This window comes from Numenius arquata, chromosome 5 (assembly GCF_964106895.1).
Source record: "Numenius arquata chromosome 5, bNumArq3.hap1.1, whole genome shotgun sequence".
Classification (NCBI taxonomy): Eukaryota; Metazoa; Chordata; class Aves; order Charadriiformes; family Scolopacidae; genus Numenius; species Numenius arquata.
The window spans coordinates 22,538,703-22,556,627 of record NC_133580.1 but is presented as its reverse complement, the minus strand read 5'-3'; the positions used below and the strand labels follow the sequence as shown (position 1 = coordinate 22,556,627).

At 49.9% G+C, this 17,925-nt stretch overlaps 1 protein-coding gene across 1 annotated transcript in view; it reads left to right on the top strand.

The window, feature by feature from the left end:
• MBNL3 (muscleblind like splicing regulator 3) overlaps window positions 1–8,002 on the top strand; it is a 101,167-nt gene extending 93,165 nt beyond the window's left edge. The window contains exon 10 of the mRNA XM_074147307.1: window positions 346–8,002. The gene's annotated coding sequence lies outside the window, so the exon portion shown is untranslated. The remainder of the gene's footprint in view (window positions 1–345) is intronic.
• The last annotated feature ends 9,923 nt before the right edge of the window (window positions 8,003–17,925 follow it).

Below are 17,925 nucleotides of genomic sequence, written 5' to 3'. Positions count from 1 at the left end.
CTTTGGCTCTGTCCTTGGTCACTCCCCACCTACCATCCGGTCTCAAAAATAAGACTATTATTCGCCCACCTCCCTCTTTGGCTACTCATCTTGTCATCACGTGTGAAGGGAAGCCCCAGGTACAGATGACAGAGGATGCCAAGTGTGTTATTAGCAATTTCACCCTACGTCAGAAAATTAAGGGAATAAAATGTTTTCTCTCTGCAACATACTAATGGCAACCTCTTGGGCAACACAGTGAGGATGCAGATGTACCTTATTAGAATGACTTTCATTAAAATACAGATATTTCTCTCTCTAACTTCTCCCTCTTTCTTTGTTCTTGTTTTTCTCTTTCCCCTGCAGCAGAACCATGTTGAAATTCTGAACAGTAAAATTATGGAGCACCAGGACTTCTTGGTGGGAAGCTGCGCATGGCCTTTCTGTATATATCCCCTCTTCCCTCTATCGTTCCCTACCACCTCGACAGTAAGCCTGTTGCAGCCTACATGTTAACCAAAAACTGATCAATGGGAATGTCAAAAAAAAAAAAAAAAAAAAAGCACTATAGAAACAATTAACAAACAGCGCTCTGTTATATGAGATATACAAGTAGAAAATTATAATAGACTTTTATAACACATTACTTTAACACACTTAATCATTTTATGACTACCATCCTGAGAAGTGCGTCTGCACAGCGGACTGTTGGTTTACTGTATACTATCGATGGATAAATGTTTGTCTTGTTTTTAAAGTGTTATCTTACTGTTTTGTTTACATCATAGTCTATTGATTTGTTTTAAAGTGTACATCATTATCAAGTATACTCAATACCATTTTTTCATTATTGTTATGTCTTAAGTTTTCATATACTGTAGGTTTTGTGGGGTTTTGGTTTGTTGGTTTTTTTTACTAAAAATGTTATTGTGGGAAACAGGAATTATGTGCTTGAAAAACACGACACAGGAATGTTCTGCCCTTTGCTGGATTTTGCTGTTAATGTCAGCTTGTGTTAAATGCTCCTTTTATCATTGAAAATTTGCCTTCAGTCAGAGTCTCCAAATTTTTAGTACAAGTGATATGAAAGGACAGCTATCATTTTAGTCCAGTTCAGGGTATTTGTTTCCATACAATGGGCTGATTCTGGAAACTTCTGGAAAAAAAAAAAACCTCACAAAAGCTCGTGCTCAGTAAGGGGACAGGAAGGATTTGCTCAGGCTGTGGTGGGCACCAGGGGGTTTCTGCAGTTCTCTTGTCCATTGAAGTGCATTCTCAGCTGCAAATGGCGCACAATCTCTCTTGCTGTTCTCATGGTGCAGTCCAAAAAAAAAAAAAAACAAAAGTAAAAATAATAAGTGGTGAAGTGAGAGAGCTTCAGTTGGGCAAGGACTCGCTGTGTTGGAGAGGAGCCAATGCCAGGCGTTAGCTGGAGTGGACCCACAGCTGTGACTTAGCCCAGACTGAGTAGGACCGTGCCCGGGGGCTTGTCTCCGCTAATCATGCTGAAACATTTCGACCTGAAATCTTAACGTGGCTCTTCTTGGAATTTTGTCAGCGTGCACTGATTATTTAATCAGCGTTTTCCTTAAGTGGGTGATTTTGCCCCATGATTTCTGGCCCTTTAAAGCAAACACAGCAGTAGCAAAGCAAGAAAAGGCTCAGCATGAGCTTTCTGCATTAGATAAACGTTCACCTTCACGGAGCTCCGGTAGGTCAGTGGATGTATTTTGGCATCTTCTACTTGATCAAAAGCAATGTTTGCCACACAACAAGGGCTAGTTCTCAATACCTCCTTTTCATATGCACCAATAAAACGATTTCCAGCCCCTGCACCCTGGGCAGCCCAGCCTGTCGTTACGCTACATTGCTGAACAATCTGGCTGCAGAATGCGTTTTGGTTGAGGATAATGCCACGTTCATCCCTCTCATAGCTCTACAGTATCATTGGCATTATGGAAGAGATGGATTTGCTCCGGTAAATCCACAAACTATGTTCTAGGAGAAAGAGAATCATTATTGAAACCAAGCAAGAGGCCAGTTCCTGGTGTCCAGAGGACTGGCCACCCTGAGCTCACAGTGGTCCTGTAGGGTGCCAAATTTTGACAAGCAGGTTGCATTTTCTTTTCCAAGTTCCTTGGCCTTGGTTAGAGTCTTTCCTTGCCCCCTGTCCTGCCTCCAGTGTGAGCACAGATAGTTTGCTAGACGCGTGTCTCCATGGACCACAAGCGATGGAGGGGCATCTAGGGCACAACCAGCCTGTCCCAGGGCAGGCGCTGTGGAGACTCCTTCCTAGTGAGAACCTGTGAGGAGTCCAGCTCAAAAAGACCTTGAGGCAGAAGGAGTCTCTCCATTCATTCCAGAAGGCTTTGAACCAAACACTGAGAGAGGGGAAAAAACATTTCCTCCTTTATGAACCTCGTGTTTTGCCAGTCGCGTCCGTAGATGTTTCCCAGCATCAGTGTTCACGCGCGGCAGCGTTGCCTGAAATCAGAGACTCTCATTTGTATCGGCGACCGCATACCTGTTCTTTTCACCACTGAGTTTCTGTTTCCCAAAAACCATAACGTTGTTAGTGGAAAAAGTGGATTTGAGTACTTCCTGTTTGAAATTATTTGTGTATCAAAAATGGGTTTTGCACAACCTGTGCCAGTGCCTCAACAAAGAACAGAGCTGATCTTCTTAAGCCAGAAAGGATGCATTCAAGCTTGTATGGCTTTATGAGTTCAAGGAGGTTGGAATTTTTTTCAGTGCTAAACGGATTTTTGTATATCTTGACACTTTGATGTAACCTCCTGTTTTATTTATCGACTTAAACATCTGGCATAGATGTGCATAGAATGTAAACCTAGAACACAGCTGTTTTCATGTCACATTTAAAGCACTGAAAAAAAAAACAAAGGATTTAAGGATTATTTTTTATTAAAGAGGTCCAATGAGGGATGTTCAGGGTAGTTATATTAGGTGCCACAACAGTTTTTATATTGCTGGCAAATTTAGAGTTAATTTGTAAATGAGTTTAAGGAAAGAAAAGCTTGAAGCACTAAACTTCACCAAATTCAAAACAATCTTGGCAAAAATGCCATTTTGAGGTAGCACTATTTAAACTAGTTGTGCAATGACTTGCTCTAATTTTCTTTGTTCAAGAAAGAAAAGAAAAAAAAAAACAGTCGCCAGACTATAAATTTCCTAAATAGACTATTACAAAGTCACCGAGCTAGTTAGTGACTCTAAACAAATGTCATAAAAGCATGAATATCATCCTTTATTTGACAAGAGATGTATGTAAGTTTGTTTAAATCGATATAATTTTAGTGACATTTTTATAAGCTTCCCACTTTCCGTGAACCTATATTTTTTATTTATCCAAAGTTATTTCTCTTTGTCCATTTCTCTCAGCCTTATGCAAACAATATGCAAGAAATGCTGAAACTTGGATAAAACGGGTCATGCAGAGGGAAAATGAAAGCTGAGATTGATCATTTTCATGAGAAAAGGTTGTTAGTAGTTTCAATAAAAAGTACTACTACTAAACTGTAACATAACCAGACAATAAAAGAGGGATTTAAAATAAAATGGATTCATAAAGCTATTAAGATTATTTTTGTTAAATACAGTGTTTCTAGTAATTTGGAACATGATTTCACAATCAGCCGTGGTGGGTTTTGGTTTTCTTTTTTTCAGTTGGGAATTTCTAGCTGATGATTTTTGACTGTGTTATTTTTGCCTCGCAATGTTCTAGTCGAGCGTTACCTCCCTGGCCCCTGCCCCGGCACCCCCAAGCGCTTCTCCCCCTCTCTGCCACCCCTCCCTGCCACCTCCCACCAACGGCGGGGACCCGCTCCGGCTCCCCACCGCCGGGTCCTCCCGGCCCCCGCCGGAGCCGGGCCACCGGCCTCGGGGCGGCCGTGGAGATGGGCTCGTGGCTGGTGGGCGCAGGTGGCCCGAGGAGCGGAGGCTTGTGTCGGGTGAGATGTCTTCTCCTCCGGCGCTGGGGGCTGCCGGCCGGGCTGGTAGAGTCGCTCCGGGATGCGTGGTGCCGCCGTGATTGAGAAACTGGAGTCCTCATTTTGTTTATCCCTTGTACATTTCACAGACGTGAAAATTGAAGAAAAAAAAAAAAAAAAAAGGTGAAATTTATGAGGAAAAAAATCTAATATTTCCCATTCCTGTTGAATGGATTTAGTTTGATATTGACCTGATTTTACCATGTGCCTGTTGAAGGCCTTAGAGTATATACTGTATGTTAAAGACTGTAATAACTTCAAAAAAAAGAAAAAATAAAAATAGTTGATAGCCTAATCCAAATGTAAATAGAGCTACACCACGTTGTTACTAGGCTACAACGCATTAACTCATGTCATATATTTCCATTTCTCTGCCATTAGTTTTTAAGGTTTTCATTATTGCTTTTTTGATATCTTTAGTAACTAATGAATTTAATTTTGAAGCAGAGTTAGAGAAAGTTTAAAATTTTTAATACACGTATCCAGCCCATTTAGTTATATTCTAAACCAACACTGAAGCATGGTAAGGTATAGAATACAGTCCATAACTAGTTTGTATAGTTTACAGTTTAAGAACAAAATTAACTTTGTATGTAACTCCTACAATGATAGATTCATTGTTAACTAATTATATTAAGTTGTTGTTGCTATGGCAACAAAACTACAACATGGCTACCTTTGTATACATTATTTGTGAGATTTTCACATGTAAATTAAAAGTGATGTGTAACAGTATGAGCTTGTTAAAGGTACAGTTCGATACTGTCAGATAAAGATATGATTGAATATTTTTAAAATCCCAAAGTCCCATGTGAACGCTGAATTTGTGTCTTTGACGTCACTTTTTCAGTCAAGAAGTTTACAACACATGGATTTAGAGTCAGGTTTTATAGCTTGTAGAAATTTGTTGTGTGGCAAGGGTTATTCCACAGTATTTTCACTTCGAGAAACGCGCCAGCCTGGGTTTACCACGCGGTGACCGGTCTTGCTTTCATTTCCCACCTCCCTTCGCCCGGTGGGAATCCCGAACGAATCCCTTTCGGTCCTGGCGATCTTCTTTCCTCCCAAAATTGAGCGCTCGCACCATTACCTTTAAACAATCAGGGCTAAATAATTAAGCATATAGCTATTTTAATACTAATTTATATTAGCAAAAAAACTGTACATAATAAGAAAAAAAAAATAATAATAATAAAAATATTGTGGAATGACCCCGTAACAGTGTTGAAGATACAAATATGCTGCAGTTAAACTGATTCAGTTAGTGTACGAATGTGTGAGACACACCTTTTTTGCACTTATGTACATAGTCCACGAAAGAAATCCTTGGAACTTATTTTGAATATAAAAAGTCTGTAATAATACAGGAAAAGTTTGTAAAAGAGATAGGTATTACTTAAGGCTTTGAAAAGGAGGAGTTTTTTGCTATAAAACTTATCTGAAAGCATGATGTTGCTTTGCTGTTGTAAAAGCTTTGTAGTTTGCCATAGCTTATTATACAGCAGACTGATACCAGGTCAGCTCCAACCTGCAGCACAGAGAAATGGGAAACAGTGCTTAATTAATTAGTAAGGTCACTAGCAAAGATTTCAATTACTTTGTGGGGGGTTATTTTGGTGGGTTTGTTTTTTTTTTCCCCTTTTTTAATCGGCCTACATTTTCAAACGCACCCCAGGTCGCGCTTCTGCCGGGTTGTGTTCCCGTGGATCCTGTTAGGGCTGTGGCGGCACACACACATTTTTCCTAGCACCTAATCCCGTTCCCAGCAGGGAGAGGTGACTGTCAGTGCAGCAAGGGCTTTACTTCCCCCGGGGAATGTGAAACGTCGCAATTTGCTGATTTTTTTTATTTTTTTTTATGATTTTTCCCAGCGTTTTGGGGCTGGGTAACAATATGGCAGGGTGTGATGAGCAGCGGAAGGCCGGGGGTGGTTTTGGATTCTTTTAGGCTGGTTTCTTTTGGCTGTAGGGCAGCCCTGGGGTCCGTTTGGGAGAGCCGCCTGGTTGGTGCTGCCTCTGGCTGGGGTTAACGAGCCCGTTGAGTCGTCACCAAAGGCAAAGTTGCCCGCTGAGCCTCTCGGTCCCCTCTCACCGTGGTGGTGCCACCAGGGCTCTGCAGCACCGGGGCGGTTTTGGAGAAGCTCAAGTGCCCGTGTTGACCCATTTATTTTTGATTCAAACAAGTTGGTTGGTTTTTTGGTTGGTTGGTTTTTTTGCAAAACCCAAGCCCCAGGTTTGCTTCAGGAAGGTGGCTGGTTTTGCCGTGAGGCTGGTCTCGACCCAAGCCGTGAGGCGAGCGCCCCAGAGCAGAACCGGCGGGTGGTGGTACCCGGCGTCACCCTCTCCCTTCCCTGCCCATCCCAGAGCTGGGACCTGCTCTGCGGCCACCGCCGATGGCATCTTGGAGGTGTCCAGGTCCTGGCGCTGGCAGTGAGCGCCCAGCAGACCAGCGGTGCACCACAGAGCGTGTCTAAGCCGGGGGGTTGCTGAACGGGGGTCGTAGCATCAGGCGGTCCCAGGGTCTTCAAAACGGGAGGAGGAAAGATCAGGTGTTGCCTCTTTTCGTGGGCGTTACAATAACCCAGATTTTAAGATGAAATAATCAGCCAATTCTAGCCAACTGTGCTATGAAGGCTTCCCTTTGCCATCATCCATGTCTGTAATCAAGCTCTTTCTCATTTCTAGCATTATGAGAGAAAAATATTTTGCACTATGAAATGCATCGTGGAGGGTCCGACTTCTTTGCATTGGGGTGTGAGCATGATCCTGACAACACGGCTGAAATCTTTGCTAGTGATCTTTACTGACATCCTCTATCATCAAAAATAACTCTACATGCCTCTCAAATGAGATATTTAAACATGCAAAAATAACACAACTATTAAATAAGACGAAGTTATTTTTCCAAACACACAACAGAGAGAATTACCTGACACCGAATTACAAGGTTCCAGTTCTTTATTACTGTACACAGATGCTATTTGATAGTGGTGGAAGCCAAATGATTTTGTTGCCATGGCTTTTGTATCCTAGCAGATGAGGGGATGATAAGACCATTCTTAGATTGGATTATGGGATTTATTTTTTTTCTTTCCAATTAGCTTTGTTTTAATTATATTTTTTATTCAAATCATGAAAACGAACCGAGACTCCCCACGCTCTTTATTATATCACCTGACAACAGATCACTTCTTTTTTTTTTTTTTTTTATAAATAGAGAATTGTATTTTAGGCAATCACTAAAATCAAAGAGAGAATGTTCTCCTAAATTGTCAACTTTTAATTTAAATATATAAAAACATTTATACCGTACTGTGTAAAGTAGATCTTTGAAGCACATTCTTCTTTTCATAGGCATTTCTGGTAAACCAAGTAAGGGAAACATTAGATATCAATTTAATGGTATAGTTTAGAAAATATATGCAAACAATTACAGTTAGCCCTGTGGAATTGTAAGAAATTAAGATCTCATCGGATCCAGCCAGGCGTAGGCTAATGCAATATTTCAGTTCCATAACACGATAGTTCATTCCCTCAACTGCTACCAACAGGGTGTACGCTTTGAATTTCTTTTTCTTTTTGCCACGTTATATTGCTGTAGTGCTTGTACGTGCTTTAGAGATGTGCATAATGCTACTCATTTTAGTATGTTACTTCTATATTGTTATTGTTTATTTTTTTGATCTTTTAATAAAGTGTATAAAATTCTTGGTTATGTTTTTTATGGATCCATATCTACACATTAATAGGAGTTTACTTTAAAAACTTTTCAAGTTCCGGTTTATTAGTCCCAAACTTTAAAGGTTCTGATGTAAAAATAATAACTAATGAATTTGATTCAATGTTATATCTAAAGTGTAGAACAACAGAATAAATTTCTTTCCAGAAAATACCTTCAGTATTTTGAATTCTGTAGCCGGTGCCTCCTTTTTATTGGATGCATTCGGCCTGTCCTATTGAAGTTACTAACACAAGAAAGACATTTGTATTTTAGAAAAATAAAAAGTAAAACTTTCCAGATGCTGCCTTTTGGTTTCTCTTGTGCCTGAGACCTGAGACGCACCGTGAGGGGTTGAATTTCTCTCCCTGCTTCCTTTCTGCCCCGATCTGTGCTGTGATGAGAGGGGAGGTGGGAGCTGTGCCTTTGGGGATAACCCTGAGGAATAGATGGACTACGGTTGAAAGTCCTGCAGCATCTGTAGCGCGGTGATGCGCGTGTTAATTCTTCTCTTCCAGCGTTTGTTTGGGGCATGGTTCCGCACGTCCCAGCGCAGTAACACAGCAGTGGCCTCCCTTTGGCCGCGGCCCAGATTGCCCACCTCGGCTCCCAGCGCTCGGCCGGGGCTGGGGTGCCAGCCCCCTTCCCCGGGGATGTCCCCTGCCGCCCCCAGAAGCTGCTGCTCCCCTCCCACTGGACTTCTGCAGGAGAGCATCGCTCCTCGCTGAGTTTCTTTGTCCCTTCTGTGACATTGCCTAGATTTAGAGGTAAGAAAATTGCTCAGCGGTGTCACCACCGGTGTGCCAACAGCTTTGCCACAAAAGGGGGGCTTTTACCCCAAAACTGGCTTGAGATCTCCACTCGCTGTCTAAAGGCTTTGGCTTTTACCAGTCGGTCTCCACACTGGTTCCAGCTGGAGGCACCAGGCCGGGGAGCGTGGCCGTGCCAGGCTTGCAGCATCGCTCACCTCATGGGCAGCAGCAGAAGACGACCTCGGGAAGCCCCTGAAGACGCGAGGAACAGCTCTGCAAGTGTCTGAGTGGGGGTCTGGCCTCGGCACCGCGCAGGGGACACCGAGGGGACGGGTGAGCCCGGATGGTGCAAGGAGAGGGATTTGATGCCAACACAGGGCAGCGGAGCGGAGCGTGGGAGGGCCGTTTTCCCAAAGGAGTTTGAGAATCGTGGGGGGTGGGGGCAGGGAACAGGAGTTTGAAAATAGGTATTTAAGGGATGGCAGGTCTGCTAGAGCTGCTCGGGGCCGGGAGCGGCGCGGCGAGGAGGCAGGCGGCAGGAGGAGGCTCTGCAGACACCGCTTCCCCCATCACCCTTAGTAGGACACGCCGTTGACCTTGAGAAGAGACAGAGCCAGCCCAGGACAAATGACAGAACTGTTTGGTTCTCGGCAGCCTGTTTCCCTGGCTTCTCCTTGTGGGTTAATTGACTCCATTTGTGTGTCAAGGTCACTTACAGCTTTTTTTTTCTATAAATGACTCCTGCCTCATCTGATGGCACAATTAAGTGTCTGAATAGTTTCTTAAAGCCAAAAAACGAGGAACTGGAACTTTCCTAAGCAGTGGGTGTTGGGGTGTTCCAGTCACGGTGTGGGATCCTTCCTAAACGGTTACGAGTTTTTATTACCAGCTTTCCTCTGGTTTGGCTTTCTGTGTGGGAAGGGGATGGGGGTTGCAGGGGATGAGGGTTGCAGGGGATGCTTTCCTCAGAGCTGTGGGAAGGACTGAGCCTTGGAGATACCAGCTCCACTCGGGAGAAGCGTCCCCCGTGGGGACGGTTGGGGGTGGGAGTCCCACACCAGCACCAAAATACAAGGGTGGCCCGTTAACAGGCAACTTGAAATCGTGTTTCAAGGCTGAAGAGCATCCCTGGGCCAGGGACGTGGGATTTCACCTGGGGCCCGTTTTCAGAAGTCACAGGAGGAGCTGCTGCAAACCGCTTTATAGGTGAAGTTGGATCGAAGGATCAGAGCAAACTACGCATGGTACTGTATTTACAGCATGTGTCATTTGGAAATATTCCAGCACCCAGCCTGCCCGTCTTCCTCACCGCTGGGGCAGTTTGTGCAGAAAAGCCAAGTTAAATGAAAATCTCCATTTAGCTCTTTGGCTGTTGAAGCTTCAGTGGGAAACATGGCGGGGCAAAAAAAATGTGTTTGTCAAGGCTTGCTCCATATTCAGATGGGCCTCTGTGGTCCAAAGGCAGTCTTTATTCAGTCTGGACTTAGTGCTGGATAAGTAGATCACTTTGATCTATTTATTATGAGAAAAAGGAGACTGAAGAAAGAAGTGTTTGGCTAATCCCTGATGAGCTGTGGATCTAAAATGTCCTCTCCAACGCAAGCAGCTGGTTAACCCTTCCCCACAGGGGTCGCGGCGGAGCGTGTCGCAGCACGAGGAATAGCCCGTCCCCTCTCGCTTGTGCTCCAAGCTGTTCCTGCGGGCGATGGACTGAGGTGCCCCTTCCCACCCAGGGGGGACCCTCTCTCGAGTGCATCTCTGAAACGGCAGCACATCCCAAAAAGCGATCCCTTGCGAAGGGCCTGGGAGTCCTCTGGAGTGTCTGCGGGCAGAGGGACCTGCACGCGGCAGGGAAAAGCCGCAGCCTGAAGGCCACGGGGATGGGCTTGGAGGAGGAGGTGCCCAGCGAGCTGGCTCTGGTGGGATCCCGACCAGGCTCGACTCGGCTGGAAGACGTTTGCTGCAAATGCCTTTGCCCCATCCTCCTCATTTTGCCTTTTTCAGGGTGGCTCTGCCACTCTGTTTAGCGCTCCATCCTCTCCCCGGCTGTTCCCACTGCCCTTGCCCTGCATCCGAAGGTGTAAGTCCAGCCCTGAGGTGCCGGCACTGCGACACCTGCGCTGGCTGCCGCAGCGAGGACCGCTGAGCGGGGCAGGGGGCTGCGGGACGACGCTGCCGCACTCTTGAGCTCTCCGCGGCCGCAGCTGGGTTGCACGGAGGTATTCCTGCTTTGCTCCATGGTGCATGTGAATTATTTCCTCGTAAATATTATCTGTGCCTTCCCCAGGGAGCTGCTGCCTTCCTCCCCTCTGCAGCCATCGCCTGCTCGAAGCCTGTGTTTACAATCGATGCGGCTTCTGCTTTAATGCTTTACGCTGCCGCAATTGAGCCCATCTCCCCAGCAGTGCTCCTGCTGCAGCTCCTGTCTGTCCTGCACGCTCCGTGGCAGCCGGCGGAGGGCTTCGTGGCCGCGTCCCCCCTGGTAGCCCCGCTTGCCCCGTAGCCCCACCAGCCCTCGGTTTTGCCCCTACACCTGCGGTGCGGCGATGGCTGGATGCCCGCAGGGGGTCCCACTGGTGAGCAGCTCCCGGTGAAGGCACTGGGATGCCAGGGGGGCGCCGGGTGGTGTTTTGGGGTGCACGTGTCTGCGCCAAAGCAAAGGTGCTTGTGGATGCTTTGCAAGGCTTCTGGAAAACTCCTGCTGGGGAAAAAAAAACTGTTTGCTTTTCCCTGCAGAAACACCAGCCTGAATCAAAGCCACCTTGCCCTGCGGGGTGAGCCTGCCCGAGGGTCACATTCTGCCACGCCAGTGAGGAGACGGGGGACATTGTCCATTGAATCATCACTGTTCTGGGAGCCGGCGTGCAGCAGCGCTGGGGTGGGGGCAATGCAAAGGTGAGTCCATGTATTTGCTAGGGTGCAGGGTGCTGGAGGCCACCCCAGCCCCATGATGCTGAAGTGTGTGGAAGACACGGGTGCTGGCTCGGCAGCTCCCCTCCTCTGAGCATCCTTTGGGCTTCAGGAGCTGGGTCTACCTGGTCCTGCTCCCCCAGCCCCATCGTGCCCCGCAGTGGGAGGATGAGGGGTGTCGCGGGGAGCAGGAATTCACACATGGCGATGCTATTGATGCATAAAACAAGGGGATTTCTTCTTACGTTGTGGGCCTGCATCCAGCTCTGGGGCCCCCAGCATAGGAAAGACATAGGACTTGGAGCGAGTCCAAAGCAGGCCACGGAAATGATCCGAGGGCTGATCCTCCGCTCTGAGGACAGGATGAGAGAGTAGGGGTTGTTCAGCCCGGAGAAGAGAAGAGGAGGGGAGGGGAGAGGAGGGGAGGGACAGGCTCTGGGGAGACCTTACAGCCCCTTTCAATACCTAAAGGGGCTACAGGAAAGCTGGAGAGGGGCTTTTTACAAGGACATGTAGCAATAGGATGAGGGGCAATGGTTTTAAACTAAAAAAAGAGGGGAATTAGTTTAGACATTAGGAAGAAATTCTTTCCTGTGGGGGTGGTGAGAGCCTGGCCCAGGTTGCCCAGAGAAGCTGTGGCTGCCCCATCCCTGGAGGGGTTCAAGGCCAGGTTGGAGGGGGCTTGGAGCAACCTGGTCTGGTGGGAGGTGTCCCTGCCCAGGGCAGGGGGTGGCACTGGAGGGGCTTTAAGGTCCCTTCCAACTCTAACCATTCTATGAGTCCATGATTTTGGAGAGGGTAATGAGGGCTAGCTGGGGCTCTAGGCTGGGTGTGATGAAGTGTTGGAAGACTTTTTAATTCCCCACGTCATGCAGTCCAAGGGTGGGGGCTGTGGCTGGATTTGGACCAGCAGGGTTGGGCAGAGGGTGGTCCATCCGTGCTGGGGAGGGAGGTGGGCTGCAGTTCGCTCCACCAGGCTCTTGTCCCTCTGCCCAGTTATGGGAAATCCTTTAAGCTTTTGCATTAGTGCTGTATTTAAGTCTGCACTTATTGGGGCTTGGCAGGGGAAGCGGAGTCAGATTCCTCAATAAATAAAGTGTTTTAAAGGTCTTTGTCATCGTGAGCCAGGACGCTGGGGTGAGTCAGGTGGGTGCTGGGATGGCCCCCCAACTTGCCGCACTCAGCCCTGGCCTGCCCGCACCCTCCAGCACCCGCAGCCAGCCCTGTGCTCCCAGCCCGAGAACCAGGGCACCTGCTGCCAGCTCAGAGGGATCTGCTCTGCCCCCATTGCCCACCCAGCCAAGGGTGCACGTGGGGGTCCCAGGGCTGCAGCCAGTGACCCCCCCAGCCCGTCTGCCTCAGCGCAGCCGCCAGCAGAGCCCAGCCGCCCTCCTACAAGGCTCTGGAGCTGCCGTGCTGGCGGGAGGCCCTTCCTGCTGGCAGTAAATGTGTCATCGGATGGTGATCAGGGATAATGAGTCACGAACGCCCACTGTCCGCCAGCCAGCCCAGCCAGTCCTGGCACAGGGCTGCAGCATGTGGGCAGAAGCAGGGAGAGAAGAGCTGCTCCAGCCTGAGCTGCCTCACTCCTCCTCTGCCTCTCCCCACCTCCAGCCTCATCAATCTGCATCTTCCTCAGGACACCAAATGATGCAGCATCCCTCTGGCAGCACTTGCCTGGGGACGGGGTGACAGATCCACTCCCCTGGTCCAGTGTGGGGACACGATGGTCCCCCCATACTCCTGCTCACAGGTGCCTGGCACTGCCACAGCTTTGCCCACTGCTGTCAGAGACCTTGGCAAGGACGGTGCAGGGGAGCTGCCCACCCAAATGTGTGTTCCCTGGACTGCAAGTAGCTGAAGCTGGGGCTGGGCCAGCTCAGGGTGTGCTGCCGGGGGCAGGGGGAGCCTCCAGACTCCCCTTTTGGGTGTGGGTTTTTCCTTTAATCTGGTAACATGATTCGTTGAGGCAACATGAGCTGGCAATGCACACTGACAGCCCAGAAAGCCCCCCCACACCCTGGGCTGCATCCCCAGCAGCGTGGCCAGCAGGGCAAGGGGGGGTGGAATCTGTCCCTTTGCTCCATTCTGGGGTGACACCCCCAGCCCAGTGCTGCCTCCAGCTCTGGGGCCACCAACATCAGAAGGACATGGACATGTTGGAGTGGGGCCAGAGGAGCCCATGGAGATGCTCAGAGGGTTGGAGCCCTCTGCTGTGAGGACAGGCTGAGAGAGTTGGGGGGGGTTCAGCCTGGAGAAGAGAAGGCTCCGGGGAGACCTTAGAGCCCCTTCCAGTCCCTAAAGGGGCTCCAGGAAAGCTGGGAAGGGACTCCTGGTCAGGGAGGGGAGCCATAGGACGAGTTTTAAAGTGAAAGAGGGGAGATTGAGATGAGATGTGGGGAAGAAATTCTTTGCTGTGAGGGTGGTGAGACCCTGGCCCAGGTTGCCCAGAGAAGCTGTGGCTGCCCCATCCCTGGAGGGGTTCAAGGCCAGGTTGGAGGGGGCTTTGAGCAACCTGGTCTGGTGGGAGGTGTCCCTGCCCAGGGCAGGGGGTGGCACTGGGTGATCTTTAAGGTCCCTTCCAACCCAAACCGTTCTGTGATTCTATGGTTAGATCCAGATTTTGAGCTCCTAGTGGTGGTGTCTCTAGGAAGCGCTCCATGCTCTTGTTGAGGGCAAAGCTCAGCCCTTTCCTTGTTGGTGGGCGGGTGAGGAGCTCTCGAGCATCTCCTCTCCCTGCTCTGCCCCATGAGTGTCACTTTGCTCTTTGTCTCCTAACTCCAGTCCATGCAGCTGTGCGAGGGCCCCAGCCCGGGGAAAGCCAGGCTTTTGCACCAGATGTGGCTGTTGCAAGAAGGACAGGAGACAAGTTGCGGTTGTGTTTCCAGCAGTGTCCCTCGGTTGAGCCTGGTGTGAGCGCACATGGCAGCCCCGCGGCCGGGGGCTCAGCCGGCAGTGCCAGCAGCCACCCTTCCCTTCCCCCCAGACTTGCCAGAGTGAGAAGGAAAAGCAAAAATTGGTGGGCTCCTCATGGGTTCAGCACTCACAGCAGCTGCTGCTGAACCAGCCCCCAGAAGCAAGAGCATCCCCAGCACATCCTCTCCCAAAACCACTGCTGGGGTCCCTGGGGAGGGTCCCAACCCCAGGCAGAAATCAGTCTGATGGGGAAAGCTTTTATTTTCTTTCTGCCTTTGTCTTCTCCAGGGCTGGGCTTGATTATTCCTTTCAGCAGCATGAAGTGCTAGAGAGACTCAGCAGCCAGAGATCAATTTTCTCTGCTCTCAGCGCAACGTCTCTGTGCACAGGGAAGAGGCTTTTTTCCTCCCCCTTCCCATCCTGCTGAGACTTGGCAGGTGACACCAGGGACAGTGGTGGCCACCTCGCGGCGGGAGGATGGCAGGGGACCCTGCAGAGCCGCGCAGCCTGGCCGCATGCCAGCCCTCGCCGGGTGCCGTCTGATGGTGGGTGTCGAAGCCCGTCGCTCACAGCCGTTGAAGAGCAACTAGGTAATGCCAGGAGAGAAACACCAGCGTGGCTCTGCCAACAGCATCACTTCAAGGATAAATGGGTAATGGTTTCAAATTGGAAGAGGGGAGATTTAGATTAGATATTAGAAAAAAATTCTTTGCTGTGAGGGCGGTGAGAGCCTGGCCCAGGTTGCGCAGGGAAGCTGTGGCTGCCCCATCCCTGGAGGGGTTCAAGGCCAGGTTGGAGGGGGCTTTGAGCAACCTGGTCTGGTGGGAGGTGTCCCTGCCTAGGGCAGGGGGGTTGGAACTCGATGATCTTTAAGGTCTCTTCCAACTCTAACCATTCTATGATTCTGTGATTCTAAGGTGCAGCACAGGGTGGGGACCTTCTGCTGTGCCATCCCTTCCCATTCACCACTAATGGAGGATGATTTTCTTTCTAGGGAACATGCAAAAATTTGTGTCATGCAGGCATAATATGCAAAGACCTCATGTTTAAGTGATCAGAACAGAGTGATGGCACGAGATATGAAGACTAAATGCAAAGGGATTTGAGATGCTTTGCAATTATGCAGCCACGCTTAAAAAAAAGAAAAAAGAAAATTGAGACGAAGAATTTTAAGAGGATGGGGAAGAATTTGGCATGGGATTAAATACTGGGGAGAGGATTAGAAAATCAAAAAGCAGGAGAGAAAAGCCTAAGGGATGAGGCAGATGGACCAGATCAACGAGGGCTGCCGGCCCATGGATGAGGACTAGCCCAGGGATGAGCATCGGCACTCTCCCCTGAGCATCCAGAGACACATCCCCACCCAGGACCTGCCTCCGGCTCTGCTGTGGCACAGGCAGAGGCAGGAGCATCCTCCCCACGGCACTGGCATAGCTGGGCTCACCTGGAGGCTGCTGATGCTGAGACATCTCTGACTGTGGTTGAGCGAGGCAGTGGCCCTTTGGCATCTGTGCCGGGCTCTGTTTGTCCATCTGCGCAGGGACGGTGAGGGGGCTGGCTTCCCCCGAGGCGGGGAGGGAGCGCCGACCCCCTCAGAGCCCTGCTCGCTTTCACCAGTCACAGGTTTGATCTTCTCCAGACCGTGCAAATTAGGAAATTCTTTGAAATGCCAAAGCGCCTCTCTGCAAAACCAAACCAGCCAGCAGCACCTTGCTGCTGAAGGCAGAGATACAGCTGGGGTTTGGGGCACCGGCTTTTAACCACACGATGCACTCGAGCAAGTTCTTAAACTGCAGAACAAAATACTAAGGACCATGGGCAATTATGGCAGAGACCTCTGGAATAAGCTGTTGACAGCCCCCGCTGCTTCTGATCCTGGCTGGGAAATAATTAATTCTGGTTTTTTCAAGTTGAGAAATTAACTGCTTTGCAACCCCATCCATTTTGAATACTCTAATTAAGCAGTTTCCGGTGATGCTTTTCTCCTCCAAGGACACTCCCTGAGCTCTTTAACCCCTCAGCTCTCGTGCGGGCTCCTGGAGCAGCCGGCCTCTGAGGTCCGCTGGTTCGGCTCCCTCGAATGACGGTGACAGATGCCACACGTTACCAAGGCTGCAGGTTGGTGGGGTGCTGCGAAGACCCTCGCCGGTGCCTGGATTGCCTCCAAGCAGCCAGGTGCCATTCCCAGGGGAGCTGACAGGCTCTGGCACAGAGGACATGCAGCTTCGCACCGCCGGCCTCCCTTGCCTGGGAGGCTGATAAAGTGCCTCGTAGTGAGCTCACTGGGTTCTCACTTCACAGACAGTTTTGTTAGCTTTTTGCAAATGCAGTCTGGGGAGAAGCTCGGCCGGGCTGGCCGCTGCTCACAGCTCCACCAATGCACTTGTCTGGAAAGCCTTGTCCTGCGGCCTCAGGGTGGTCTCCTCCAGAAGCATCTCAGCCCATGACCTGCCTCCACCCTCATGAGAGCCACATGCAGCGCAGCCATCCAGGGACACGCACCTGACATGCAGACTCTCCGGTGACTTTGCCGTGTATGTGTGTCCTCAGCTGTGGCTGGGGAAAAGCGATGGGTGGGAAAGGGAGTGCTGTCAGCATGTGCCATCCCACGGCAGTTGGTGCCGGTGGCATTGGCCATCTGGGAAACATCACTCCCATGTGCCATGAGTGCTGCCAGGGCCCAGGTTTTGAGTGTGTGTGTGTCCCATCCCGGCCAGGAAGGATGGAGGGGAGATGAGGCAGGGAGATGACTAAGGGATGAGGTATTAGAAAGCAGCCCTGAGGAAAGGGACTTGGGGGTGCTGATGGAGGAGAAGCTGGACATGAGCAGGCAATGTGCACTTGCAGCCCAGAAGGCGAATCGCATCCTGGGCTGCATCAAGAGATGTGTTGCCAGCAGATCCAGAGAGGGGATTCTGCCACTTTGCTCTGCTCTGGTGAGACCTCACCTGGAGTACTGTGTGCAGGTCTGGAGCCCTCAATATAGAAAGGACATGGACCTGATGGAGCGGGTCCAGAGGAGGGCCACGAAATGATCAGGGGGTTGGAGCACCTCTGCTACGAGGACAGGCTGAGGGAGCTGGGGTTGTTCAGCCTGGAGAAGAGGAGGCTCCGGGGAGACCTAATAGTGGCCTTCCGGTCCCTGAGGGGGGCTACAGGAAGGCTGGGGAGGGTCTGTTTACAAAGGCCTGCAGTGACAGGATGAGGGGTAATGGCTTAAAACTGGAAAAAAGCAGACTTAGATTAGACATTAGGAATAAGTTCTTTACCATGAGGGTGGTGGAACACTGGAACAGGTTGCCCAGGGAGGTGGTTGAGGCCCCTTCCCTGGAGATATTCAAGGTGAAGCTCGACGAGGCCCTGGGCAACCTCATCTAGTTGGGGGTGTCCCTGCTGACTGCGGGGAGGTCGGACTAGATGACCTTTGGAGGTCCCTTCTGGCCCAGATGATTCTATGATTCTATGATGCTCAGGGTTGCCCTGGGAAAGAGCACCGGTATTTCGGCAGAAATGTCCCCACGTGAGCAAACCAAGGCATCCAGGGCAAGGTGCTCAGCCATCTGGGTGACACTGCCTGTCCCAGGGCTGGAGGGGAGGCTGCGCAGCAGCTGTAACGGTCTCAGGTCATGGCACTGGATGGGAGC